This window comes from Phacochoerus africanus, chromosome 10 (genome assembly GCF_016906955.1).
Source record: "Phacochoerus africanus isolate WHEZ1 chromosome 10, ROS_Pafr_v1, whole genome shotgun sequence".
Classification (NCBI taxonomy): domain Eukaryota; kingdom Metazoa; phylum Chordata; class Mammalia; order Artiodactyla; family Suidae; genus Phacochoerus; species Phacochoerus africanus.
The window spans coordinates 29,477,846-29,491,850 of record NC_062553.1 but is presented as its reverse complement, the minus strand read 5'-3'; the positions used below and the strand labels follow the sequence as shown (position 1 = coordinate 29,491,850).

The 14,005-nt window shown below is 48.7% G+C and overlaps 1 protein-coding gene across 4 annotated transcripts in view; it reads right to left on the bottom strand.

Annotated features, from left to right (window-relative positions):
* Window positions 1-14,005, bottom strand: part of TBC1D1 (TBC1 domain family member 1) — a 220,152-nt gene that overhangs the window by 47,409 nt on the left and 158,738 nt on the right. The window lies entirely within an intron of this gene.

Genomic DNA, 14,005 nt, shown 5'->3' with positions numbered 1-14,005 from the left:
GCAGACGCGGCTCGGATCCCGCGTTGCTGTGGCTCTGGCGTAGGCCGGTGGCTACATCTCCGATTCGACCCCTAGCCTGGGAACCTCCATATGCCGCGGGAGCGGCCCAAGAAATAGCTAAAAAGACTAAATAAATAAATAAAATAAAAATCAAGGTAATATGAATGCGTACATTTAAGAAATAAACAGGCAGTCCTCAAATGAATGCTGTCAAACTGTTCCCAAAGCAAGAACAACTCTGCCTCTGCCACCATAGAACGTAGATGCCGGAAGAGCAGAGACTTCCGCGGTCCCCGCCATATCCCATGCCTGGGAAACAGCAGATGCATGGGGAGAAGTCACAAACAAATTCATTTACCCCAGATCTCTCTACACCCTACCCTGACTTCTTTGGATGCTTTATGGAAAATAAGCCCACAAAAAAGAACCCTGCTATTTTTCTACAGTCCCATTAGATGATGGTCTAGCTATAGGAAAAGAGAATTTTTAAATAAGAGGCATTCTTTAAAAAGAAGTGTTTTTAAGTTTTTGCCACTTGCAGCTAAAAATCCAGATGTGAACATGAGACAGTCCCTCAAATGTCAACAGGGGGACTGAGAGAGGTACACGACTGCTAAGAAATACAAAGAAAGTGTTCTAGAAGTTAAGCAAAGAAAATGAGCGCCTCCTGCGTATCAGGTCAAGGGCATAGGCTGTGGAGACAGATGTCTGAGATCAAATCCCAGCTCTACCACTAATCTAGCTACTTAACCTCAAACCAGTGGTTTGGATACTTTATACCCATTTTCTAATCTGCAAGATTTGCATTCTAGTACCTATCAGAGGATTTGTGTGAGCATTAAATAGGCAAATGTGTGAGGAAAAAAAAAGTTTGGCACATAGCAAGCATTCAACAAAATGTCAGCTATCATTCTTATCAGCATCAGGTTCTTGGAAGCAGTGGTGTTTCTTGAAGGGCAAGTCAAATTCAGATGGGTGGCAATGACTGATGGGCTGTTTCTGGTAATGGGAGCGGCATAAACAAGGTGTACAGGGGAACATCCGTCCATCAAGCACTGACCTATTTCGGCTAATGCCTAGATAGACAGTGCATGTGGAAACAGAAGGGACGAATGGTCATGTCTGGATTACGGACAGCACTGCATGCCTGGTTAATTTATGTATTAATTACTGGGGATCATGGAAGATTTGGGGGGTTTAGAGTTTTTAAAAGAACGTGTAATTCATTCATGCATCCCATAGCACTGGGAAGATACCCTGGCCATCGTGGAAAGCAAGGCTCAGCGGATCCGACCCATGAAGAGCTATAATGAAACGATGTGGAAAAGTGCTGGGGGGCATCGGGCCCAACCCTGCCTGGGAAGAGGCAGTGAGGGGATGTGATGGGAAGGAAGGCACACTATTTTTCTTTAAAAAAAAAAAAAAAAAATTTGCCAAGATATGCAGAAACTACAAACGGAATCAAGGTCCCCTCCCAAATTAGCCATCCAGGGTGAGTCCACAGCCCACTGAGGATGGCCTGGACTCAGCCTGGCCAGGAGAAGAGGAAGGCGCAAGGCCAGGGCGGTGGCAGGGCCAGGGCAGTGGCAGGGCCAGGGAGTACAGCCAGGAAGGGGCACGGAGAAGAGAAGGTGCACAGCAGGCCAGCCGACAGTGCCCCAGCTTCCCCTGCTCCCCAGGAGCTGAGCTATGGGAGCACAGGCAGGAAGCACCCCCATAGGGGAGAAGGAGCGGCTGGGAAATTCAAGGCCTACAAAAGCTTGAAAAGAATGAAGAAGATGCTGGAGACAAATGAAGTTTTATTTAGTGCACTGGATAAAATTATCCTGGGAAATAAATAGCATGTTTTTACATCTGCAAGTGGGATGACGATACTGTACTTCTAGGGAGGACTGAGGGTCAGAACTCTTGTTTCTTGATTAAAGACAACAAAACTATAAAAAGGAACAAACATTCAGCCTCAGTGGGAAGATGAAATGCTGAACTTTGTCACACTTTGATCTCTCCTATTACCACGTGTCTAACCTTGGATTTCAAATTGGGGTTCCTGCAGTTTTGTGAGATGCCTTGGGGTGGGAAAGCATTACCGGCACAAAGGCCCTTGGTCAGTGCCACCAGGATGCGTCCAGGACCAGGCCTGGCTCCAGAGGATTCCCCGCCAGGAGCCTCTGCAGGACCTCTGCCTCGCTCCTTGCTCACTCCCCTTCCCTCCCCACTTGCGAGGGGAGCACAGAAATGGGGCTGCAAGGGGCGCCGAAGATGACTTAGCTCAACCCCCCTCCCCTCCCGGTGGGGAGAGTGAAGCCCGAGCAGGTCACCGTGAGCACAGACTCTGTCAGGCTGCACACCTTGCAAGTACCACACAGCCCACCCTCGTCACCACCCAATAAGGAGGAATGTTGTGACAGCCTCGGTGACAAAGGCCTGTGGAGCCGGACTAGAACTCAGACCCAGGCTGGCTCATGCCAGTGCCTGGGGGTGACAGGAATGAAGGCAGAGAAGGAAAGGAGGGGCCCTCATTACACCAGGGCTGCCACCTACCAACCCGGAAAGCAGCGAGCCCTGGGCCTCCGCGTGCCTCGGCTAACCCTCTGCAACCCACAGCAGCAGCAGCATCCGCCGCCCACAGCCTTGATGCGGGGCTTAAATGAAAACCCCAAGAGCACTTACACCACCCCTTGGCCAGGGTACCCGGGCTAAATTCCCATGACCATCCGTATCTATTTTATTCTACCTGGCAAAAACTGTGTTGCTTAGACGTCACAATCAGCCTGGGGCTGGGGATGAAAAAAGCGAACTGGTTTACTGAAGGATACTGGGGAAGAAGGACGGGTATTCTACAAAGAAAATAAGTGTTGTCCCAGGGCCTCCCTCCAACAACAGGAGGCCCCTGGTCACCACCTTTGTGGTCTCCAGAGGCGGGAAGCGCTGGAGAGGGCCCGCCACTCTGACAGCGCCCGGGCTGCCCTTTCGGCCTTTGTGTGGCTGACCCCCTTCCTCCTCCAAAGCTCAGCTCCTCCAAGGTCACACCCTCTGGGAAGACTCCTCCTGTCACTCACTCCCCGCCAGATCCACGAAGCGCCCTCGCATGCTGAGTCAGCAGCCCTGGGGCTGACAACCCCGGCCCTGAGCACAGAAGATAATGTAAGAGCAGCTTAGAGAAGCAGGGATGAGAGCAGCCGGGGCATCTCCAGGAAGGTGAAGCAGAAGGGAGGAAGCAAAGAGGGGCCGTCTGGACGGAGGGGACAAGGAAAACCAGGCACAGGAGGGGAAGAAGCCAGTTCCATGTGTGACACACGATTCCAGGCCCACGTGACTGGGGCTCAGCTCTTCTCAACAGTTTTATTCTCAAATTTATACAAAAACTATTCTTCAACTTTACGTAATACCTATCTACTTACAGATAGACAGACACCTGCCATTTACGGAGATCTATAACTTCACACATCCAAGGCTGCAAATTAAGGTGTGAACCACCCTGGGACCAATCATTCACTGAGCCCAACCCGAGAACAATGAGGAAGTAAAACCAGCCTCTGTTCCCAAGGAGACAGCTGGGTAGCCACGTGACAGGGACAGGTCAGTGTGAGAAGTGGCAGACCAGAGCCCACAGGGGTGGCCAAAGAGCAGAGGGCCCTCATGGAAGAGCCATCTCTAGGAGAGGGGACCCTGGTCGGACCCTCCCGAGGGGGCAGGGGAAGGGACGGCCGGGGAGGATGGTCAAATGCTGGGTCCCGCGGGGTGACCAGGGAGGGCCGTCAGGGAGGGCAGACCACTGCTCAGGGAGTGAGGGCGGAGAACGACACATCATGATGAATTCATGGGGCATTTCGAGCATGGCCCTGGGAGAGCCTGGTGTGGGGGGAAGCAGATGATAAGGAACGAAGCCTGTCAACAGCGAGGGGCCTCCTGAGCTAACTAAGCAAGGCCATCCTCCGGACACAGGCTCTAGAGAAGGGGTGAAACCCTGACAAGCCGCTGGGCTCTGCTTCTGAGAGCCCGTGAGCATCAGCCACGCGGGGATCTGCCCGGACTGCTGCCCACACTGAGCCCTCTGATCTGGTCCATCCAGATTCTTTAACAGGTGTCAGACCAACCAACACTCACGGTGCGGACTCTCCATGACGACGGCTGCTGGTCAAGCCCACCCTTGCTGACCTCACTGTGGGTGTTGAGGGTGAAATGGCTCCCTGACCCCACACTAGCACAGGGGTCACTGTCGGCAGAACCTAGGTCAGGTTCAGTCCATGGCAGCAGTTCTCAAAGTCAGATCTGCTGACTAGTAGCATCCATATCACCTGGGCGCTTGTTAGAAGTGCAAACTCTTGGCCCCACCTTAGACCTACTGAATCACAAACTCTGGGATGGGACCCGCTCACCTGGGGTTTTGACAACAGGAACACTAAAGTTTGAGAGCCCATGGCCTTTGGCATTCAGTGTTTTTCCAGCCACTTACCTCAGGTTACAAGTTTACCTTAACTGGTGATTTCACATTATGTAACACTTGGGAACAGGGGTACCTTTTAAATAAATTATTTCAAATTAATTCAGCAATGACACCACCCATTATGGATGATCTGACCATTAAATAAAAAATTTAAATGTAACAGATCTTGCTTTTCAGATACTAGCCAAATCTTGTTTTTAATCTTTGTCAAAAGCAACTGTTGGAACTAAAATTAATACCATTTCTTAAGAAAAGTATTCATAAAGTGGTCCCTCCCTGCTGACCCAAATCAACTACCCACACGATTACAGTGGTAATAAATTTCCTTCCAGAAAACTTCCAGATAGGAACATAAAGTCAAAGACACAGACCAATGAGTCACCCATCACAAACAGAAAAACACACTAATGAAAGCTAGGACCACGATTTCTCAACTCGTGTTTTTTAACTATCTGCACAAAAGCAGCTCGTCTGTTTACTGTCTGGCATCCTCGCAAGACAGCCCGGCCCCTAAGATGGGCTTGGTCTTGGGGGCCTTTCTGGGTCAGTTCTACTGGGCAAGTGACAAGAAGCCTAAAGGCGAACCCAACATCCTCCCCTCAAATGCCCCCAACCATAGCACGGGGTGCTAGGAGGCTCGAGGTGAGACCTGTAAGAGCAGAGGCTGCAGGAGGGGGCACAGGAGGAGTGGGGAAGGGATGGGGGGTGGAGGGAGGGCAGCACAGAGCTGTCCTAGCTTGGGCTGCTACACCAAGGAACCACCAACTGGATGGCTTAAACAACACACATTCACATATCACAGTCCTGGAGGCTGGGAGTCCAGAACCAGGGTCCTACATGGCAGGGGTTGCAGGAAGGCCCTCTTCCCCGCGCCTCCTCCGGGCTGCACCCTCCCACAGCCCAGACACGACTCTGATCTCCCCGTCTTGTCACTCATAAGGAAGGAAGGCACCAACCCCAGCGTGAAGGCTCCGTCCCTGAGACCTCATCTAAACCCCGTTACGGCCCCTAGGAGGCCCCGCCTCCAAAGACCAGCACATAGGCTATGAGAGCTTCCACAGATGAATTTAGGGGAGACATACACATGCAGTCCATAGCAGGAGCGAATGTGGTTCTAAGTCACCCCTCCGGGTCTGACTTAAGGTTTTACAGGGCCTCTGTAAAGTTTCCTTAAAAAAGAGGTCAGTAGCTACGAAAAAAGGAAATGTTGTGAAAGCACAGGTAACAAGGTTTTATTAGGACCTAAAGAAATAGGTTGGTTTTCCGAGTCTTAATGGACTGGCAAGATACAGTTTTGTTTTGTTCGGTTTTCCAGCAGAAGGGAGACACAGAGGCCAGAACAAGGGATCTACTTGACAGGCCACACAGGTCATGAATGTGACAACTGGCCTGGGCTGCAAGGTGGCCTCTTTTATAAGCAAGGTCCTGAGCTGCGACTTAGAACTGGTCTGTCACCCAGTCTACCTTTTATCCCGCTTCCTCACCCACCTGCCTCCTGGTCAGTGCGGGACCTGACCTACTCCGCTGCAGGAAGCAGATCTAGAAGGCTTCCTGCAACCAGCAAGCTGCAGGGCACCACCCCGGCACACCCCCCCCCAACAAGCATGTGCCCCCAAGGCTTAAGATGGTGACGGAGCGCAATGCCAGGGCCTGCTTTATGAGCTTAACTTCCACTTAAGATCACTTAAACACCCATAAGATGATGGAGGGGAAAAGGACGACAACTCTGTAGTCTCAAGACACGAGACAAATACAGGCTATCATTATAAGACCGGAGAACATACATTCAAGGCAAGAAAGTTTTGGGAAAGAATCAAGAATCGAGATACAATTCTGTCACACAGACACTGATAACACAGATGGGTAGATTTTAGCATACTTAATTTGTGCTTAAATGATACTTACAAAACTTGGGGTGGAAAAGGATCATTTTGTCCTGATAAAGCTGTAACCTATGCCACAAAATAGCACTGCATCAACACAAGACAATAACAGAAATCCTCTGGGGACATTTAAAAGGCTCTTCCCCTCTTGCAGCCACAGTCCAATCCAAACCCTGAACTTGGCGACATCCATACTCAGCAGTTCCCATCCTTTTTTCCTCCCTCAGTATTTGTTATTTGTCTCCCTGACTACACTTCATGCTCCTTTATCTAGCATTATTCACTTTCAAACCAATTCCTGGTACAGCGCTTAGCGTACAACTGTGCCCTCAGAACCTCTCTGTGTTAATTAAATAACACATGATCGAGCTCCCTCATCCTGTCACTGGTGGGGACCGGATCGTGTATGCAGCTTTTGGACTTTTACTGAAAACAACATCAGGGCCCCTGCTGACGTGATGATAAAGACTGAGGTGTAGCAGGAACCATCCTGAGAGGCCGGAGGACCAGCTGCAGCATCACGGAGGCCCGAGGGATGAGCGAGGGCAGTGAAGGAGGAGGGTGGGGGTGGAAGGGAGAATTCCAGTCTGCAGAGACCACCGAAATGATAAAGCAAAGGCGCAAACGGCGGTATTCAAGAAGGGAAGCCCTGCCTTTTATGCTTTGGCTCAAGCGAGAGTTTTAGATATGCTGACTGGCTTTTTTCCCCATGAAATAAGTAATATTTCAACTGATTACAGAGAAACTAGGAACACTAAAAATAGGAAAAAAAAGAAGGAAGGAAGGAAGGAAAAGGAAAAAAGGTGCCTTATAACCCCACTTCCCCAAGACAGGGATTTCCACTGAGTCTGTCAATGCGCCTCTATTCGGGGTTTCTGTGGCCGCGGCTCTGGGTCATCGCCTCGGTCCACAACTGGCCTGTGGAGATGTCCCAAGGGGGCGCAGAGCCTTAAGCCCCAAGGCCCGCGCAGCGGGCCCAAGCCCCAGCCCATAGGGAGCCGGCAGGCGGCGCGGGCACACTGGGGAGTCATCTCCAGGGCAGGGGCATGTGAAGCTACTCAACTAGAAGGATCACAAAGAAGAGGTCGCATCACAGTCCCCTATTCCCTAAGAAGAGCTGGCAAGATGCTGGAGGCAGGGGCAGCTGGAAAGGGGAAGAAAGTGGGAATGGGAAGCAGAGGTCTTTACCAGGAGCTCTAGAGGGGAGAATGTGACCAAGGACAGAGGTCCTAGGGAGAGAGGGAGGACAGGCCCCAGGTGGCGCCCAGAGGGTGGGGACCCTCGATGGGCTCTGCCGGCACCACCATCCTGTCCTGCAGTGAACTCTGACTTAGCCTCTGACAAGGGACAGACTGCTAAAAGCCCCAGCTCTAAACTGGGCTGCCCTCCGCCCTCCCTCCTGCCTCTCACACATCTGCGACTAAAAAAAACTAACCCCACCCAGCCCATTACACAATGCTTATCTGGATATGACCTAAGGGCAGAATCCATGAGAGGAAGCTCATGACTTCAAAGTTAGGAAATACTTTTCTGCTTTACCAGGGAGAGGGGATGGGGAAGTCCACACTATGAAATAAGGGGTTTAAAAGAGTGAAGCCAGCTCTTCCCCTACCTCAGCACAATGCTCACTGGGTTATATGTGGAAACGTGGCCTTTCCACCTGGAAAACCCCAGCCTCATGGCCTTCCTTATTTAAGGGCCCAGGTCCTGAAAGAGCAGCTTGGGAAGAAGTCTTCTTTGAGGGCATCCATGACTGTTTGGTAGTTGGGAAACTTGGGTTTCAGCTTTAGTAATGTTTCTGGCTCTGATGTTTTCAACTAGAAAATGGAAGCAAACTCCCTATCACTGGGCCAGCCTCGTCCCTTAAGAGTCAGGCACTGATAATTCATTCAAAACTCCAATAGATTTCAAACACTTTAAGTGTTTATGTAACTCAGAGTGGACATGTCAACTGCAAATGTTCTTTGAAAACTGTTGTTGTAGCAAGCAAATTTCTTACACATTACCATAATTGCCTTTGCCAAGAAAACTCATTAAAGAGGCAACAATGTGCAGTTCTCTAACTGTGGCAAATCCAGCACCCTGAGCTTCAGTTAGCAAGAAGTGAGAGCTACTACACGTGCACAGGGCAAAATAAAGCCGGGGAGAAAGTGACTGCCTTCATCAGTAAACAAAGTAATCCGGGAAAGAGTACTTTTTTTTATATCTGTCACTCCAAAGGACAGATTTTTAAAAAACAAACAAACAAAAATATCCTGTCATAAGACAGAAAAGCCAGACAGTACAGCACACTCAGCTTAAAATTACAAAGAAGGTGAGCACGAGGGAACCGACCTCTGGGGCCTGTGACTGTGCTTAGTCGGCCGGGTCAGGTCACAGTTCACCGCACTTGTCAACCTCTGGGCCGTCCTGAAAGCTGCACAATGTTCTAAGCTGTGGCTGGGATGACTGTAAAGAGTGAAACATCAATGACAAATCTCTTCACAATGACTCCCAGCCTTGGGTTTCCCATCACTGACAAGACACCAGACCCCTGCATCTGTCAGCCCTCTTGGCCCAAGGTCTTTGCACCTGTGAATTCAGAGCACAGGCTGCTCAGTGGGGCGGGGTCTGTCACCACAGGTGTGCGCCCAGGGCAGAGCAGGAGCACTGAGCTGTTGCCCAAGGACTCCGGTTTCCTCGGGCTGTGCCTCCAGGCGATGGCCTGCACATCGATAAAAAGCTGAAGCCGTGTGCAAACCACCAGCACACCGCCCAGGAGGCCCAGAGAGGTTCCTTTTGGCAACATGAGCATCCTCCACATGCCGAAGCATCTCTGACTGTCCAGGAACATCTTTTGGCCTGTCCTCAAAGTCTAGTGATGATAAAAAGAAAGGTGTGGGTACATGGAAGTAAAGAGGGACTAACACTTGTGGAGGGGCTGAGTAGGCAGCTACTTTTATATCCTCCAAAGCCCCATGAGGGACAGGCTGCCTGCACCCTTCCGTGTGGCATTAGCTCCCATTTCCTGGTTGCTTCCTCATCGGTTGCCCCAACATCCCTCACTCCATGAGGCTGGTGTTATTACCATACCCTTGAGACAGCTGAGGATTCCGCCTTTGGTCAAACAGCACGTACATGGAGGAGCCAGGATTTAAGCCCAGGCCAGTCTGATTTAAAAATTCGTACTTTCCAACTCAACAGCAAAAAACCAAATAACTCAATTTAAAAATAGACAAAGAGGAGTTCCCTTCATGGCGCAGTGGTTAACGAATCCGACTAGGAACCATGAGGTTGCGGGTTCGATCCCTGCCCTTGCTCAGTGGGTTAACGATCCGGCGTTGCCGTGAGCTGTGGTGTAGGTTGCAGACGTGGCTCGGATCCCGCGTTGCTGTGGCTCTGGCGTAGGCCAGGGGCTACAGCTCCGATTCGACCCCTAGCCTGGGAACCTCCATATGCCGTGGGAGCGGCCAGAGAAATAGCAAAAAAGACAAAAAAAAAAAAAAAACCACAATGACATAAAACTTCGCACCCATTAGGATGCCCACTTCGAAACAAAACAAAACCCCATTAAACGTAAGTGTTGGCTGAGGACGTGGAGAAAGTGGAACTCCTGGGTACTACTGGTAAGAATGTAAAATGGTACATCTCCAATGAAAAACAGTTTAGAGAGTCCTCCAAAAAATTAAAAATGGAACTACCATATGATCCAGCAATTCCATTTCTAGGTGCATATCCAAAAGAATTGCAAGCAGGATCTCAGAAAAGATACCCACACACCCATATTCACTGCATCATTATTCACAACAGCCAAAAAGTAAAAACAATCTAAATACCCAGGTAGAGATGAACAGTTAAACAAAAGGTTTATAATACAGTGGAAGATTAGGCAGCCTTAAAAAGGAAAGAAACCCTAATATATGCTTTAATGTGGATGAACCTTGAGAACACCATGCTAAGTGAAATACAGCAGACATAAACTGTATCAAAGGACAAACACTGTATGATTTCACTTAGATGAGGCAACCGAAGTACCCAAACCCATGCACAGTGGAATGGTGGGGGTGGGGCGGGGGATGAGGAACAGAGAGCTACTGTTTAATGGTACAGAATTTCGGTTTCCAAGAATAAAAGGTTTTGCAGACCCATTACACAGCAATGTGAATATAATTAACACTACCGAACTACACGATTAAAAATGGTTAAAGATGGCAAATGTTACACGATGTTTTTTTACCACCATCAAAAATTTTAAACTATTTTTCAAAAATCCGCACTGTTATACAGGATGCTACACTGACTCTCCAGTCAATTATGCCTTTTTGAAATTATACACCCGCCTTTTCCCCTCAAGTGGCCAGGAGTCATTTGCAGGCCTCTTCATCACGAATGGGGGCCATCAGCTAACACTGAGTTTCACTTTATTCTGCCGCGTGACATACCGAGATGACAAAGGACCAGAAGGCCCATCTTTAAAACTCTGGCAACTCAGGAAAGGAAGGAGTCTTGATGTAAACGAAAATCTGAGATTCTGGAATATCCTCCCAAAGGTCATTCCAATTCAGATCGTGAGATGAGAACAGCCCCAACCCCGGCCTCTCTGCCAGGCGGCCAGTGTCTGCCATCCTGAGGTCTGTGAGGGTTTCCGAGGCAGGGCACACACTTTTGCCTCATTTAGCCCCAAGCTCACATTCATTATGCAGAACTGCCTCTCTGGAAGGGAGAGTGAGAGCTCCCCCATACTGCAGGAAGGAAGGAGGTGAGGTAGCGGTGGGGGGGGGGGGTGTGCGCCACATGGCACCCTACAGCCGGGACCCACCCACCTCCAGGGCTGTAACCTGGACCTTCTGCAGGGGCGCTGACCCTGGACACTCCTCCCAGATTCAATGGCGAGGAAGGCTCCCGTGCGTATTACGGTCTTGGAGCCTCAGGATTCTCATCTGTAAAATGAGGTGTCAGATTCAGAACCCCTTTTCTTTCTAACATGAAAAGCTCCAAATAATCTAAGCTACCAACAATATCAGGAGACTTTACTGAGCTCCACAGACTCAGGGGATCATAAAAAGAGTATTAAAGAGAAGTACTTAAGTAAACAAAAAGAGCCCTGTAAAACCTACTATCCAAGAGTCTGTCTCATCCCAGACAAAAACCAACGCAGACACACGTGCCGAAGATGATGCAGACAGAACCGGACCATTCCAGAAAGAATGAAGTAGCAAAGGGATAACAATGAAACCACTTCTGAGCCATGGCTGGCAGGGCAGTTACAGATCACAACCAAAGGAGCTGTGAGAGGTGGAGGGCAGGACAGCCAGGGACTGTGGGCAGTGGACGAGAGTCGATATTAATCCGAGTGACCAAGAAGGCAAAAGCCAAAGCCTCCAAGGAGAGGCATCTGGGGGAGGTGACCTGGGTCATTATCCCGCTACAAACAGGCACCGTGATATGTTTTTCATATCACTGATGTTACTCCTTCAGAAAAAAAATTAAAACATTCTATCATCAGGAACCTTAAAATGACTGCAGCCACAGAGTTTAAACTTTAACAAACTATGTTATTTTAGGAATAGAACATACCGATTTGGACTAACCTGTCGATTACAATTTCAAAAAAAAAAAAAAAAAAAAGCTTTTAGTTTTATGGAAAGAGCAATCAGAGAAGATGAAACATGGTCTCTTTTAAGCTACCAGAATGAGAAAAGGGTTCTATGAGCTTTTATATTTCTTAATTTAACTTTTATTTTTTAAAAAAGTTTCCATTCCCAAACTATTCTCTGAAGCTGTAAACATAACATCCTGACATCTTAGATCTGCTGGAACCAGAGAAATTTGGACACTCACTGAGCGAAGTGCTCTGCGACATCCAAGGCTCTTTCCAAGGCAGGTGAGCAAGTGCTAAGTAGCCCCTGGGAGCAAAGGCTTCTGAGGGAGGTGACAGCAGCAGTGGGAGAGCCAAGAAGAAGAGCCTTCGAAAGAAGACCATGCATCTCTAACTTTAAGGCTTGATTTCTGACAATTAAGGCTGTCATTTTCTCAACTCCAATTACTGGTCACGCCAAATTTAATAATTTCACAGAATAAAGGAGGGAAAAGTCATCAAATGATCATCTGTCGTTTAAGCCAACAAGAGAAGTGATTCTATAACTGAGTCCATTTCCAATAAATCTGAATACTTGCTATCAATATGATCTATAACAGAAATGTGTTTCCACTTTAACCTCCATAAAGCTAGAAATATTCCAAATGTTTCTTAATTAAAAATGAATTTTTCCGGAGTTCCCGTCGTGGCGCAGTGGTTAACGAATCCGACTAGGAACCATGAGGTTGCGGCTTCGGTCCCTGCCCTTGCTCAGTGGGTTAACGGTCCGGCGTTGCCGTGAGCTGTGGTGTAGGTTGCAGACGCGGCTCGGATCCCGAGTTGCTGTGGCTCTGGCGTAGGCCGGCGGCTACAGCTCCGATTCAACCCCTAGCCTGGGAACCTCCATATGCCGTGGGAGCGGCCCAAGAAATAGCAACAACAACAACAACAACAGCAGCAAAAGACAAAAGACAAAAAAAAAAGAAAAGGGGGAAAAATCACCACATTATAAAACTTAAAAAGAGAAAAGGGGGAAATACCACCTATCACTACAACTTATCAAAACTTCTGTAGAATAACCGTGTATTCTCCTTGTATTTTTTCTCAAGTGTATGTTATTTTTTACATAGTATATTCCGAGTAGTTAATAATAAAATGCCCATATGCCATTAATATTCCAAAACCATACACCCCTGTGTCCAACAGAAGCCAAGCACCACCTATGAACCAAACCCGCTGCCAGGTTGCAGAACCATAACGAGACAGTGTCCCTGCCCCATGGATCTTGAATGCAGTTTTGGAAATGGGTCCCCAGGACTCACTGTGGCCGGGCAAGGTCTAAGTGGACACAGGCATGTGAGAGGGCCCTGAGGCCAGCTCGCCACACACATGTCTAAAACCCACAGGGAGCCCGGCATGGCCCACCAGCCTTTCCTCCCCCAGGGACCTTGACCGCCTTTGGCTGCTGAGCCACGTGACAACTATTTGCTCTCAGAATCCTGAACTCTTATTACTGGGTAAATAGAGCAATCGAATGTCATTCTCAGCAGAGAAACCTCTGCCAGGAGATCACGCAGCTTCTATCCAAGTACTTCTGGTAATAAGATACTTGCTCACACACAATTTCACCCACTTTCGGATACCCATGTACTGTTACAAAGCTAGTGAGCCCCAGTTACTTTCACTGTCCTGGTTCTGCCTTTGGCTGGTGAGCAATACAATTAACAAGAATACACTGAGTTGTATGAGGCTATATCCTCTCTGCCCGTTGGCCCAGACAACATCTTAGGTGGGTCCCCACTGCCATGCTGGTACCATGCCCCTCCCATCCCTCCCTGAAGAACTACCATGAGTCGAGTCAATTGGCTCCCAGAAATCTGGAGTAAAACACAGATTGGTCCTGCTGTATAGCGCTGGGAACTATATCTAGGTGCTTATGATGGAGCTTGATAATGTGAAAAAAAAGGAATGCATATATACATTGTGAATGGGTCACCCTGCTGTATAGCAGAAAACTGATAGAATACTGTAAATCAGCTATAATGGAAAAAAATAAAAATCATTTTAAAAAAAAAAAACACCACAGTTTGGCAGTCAGGTAATCAGATGCCTCTGGAG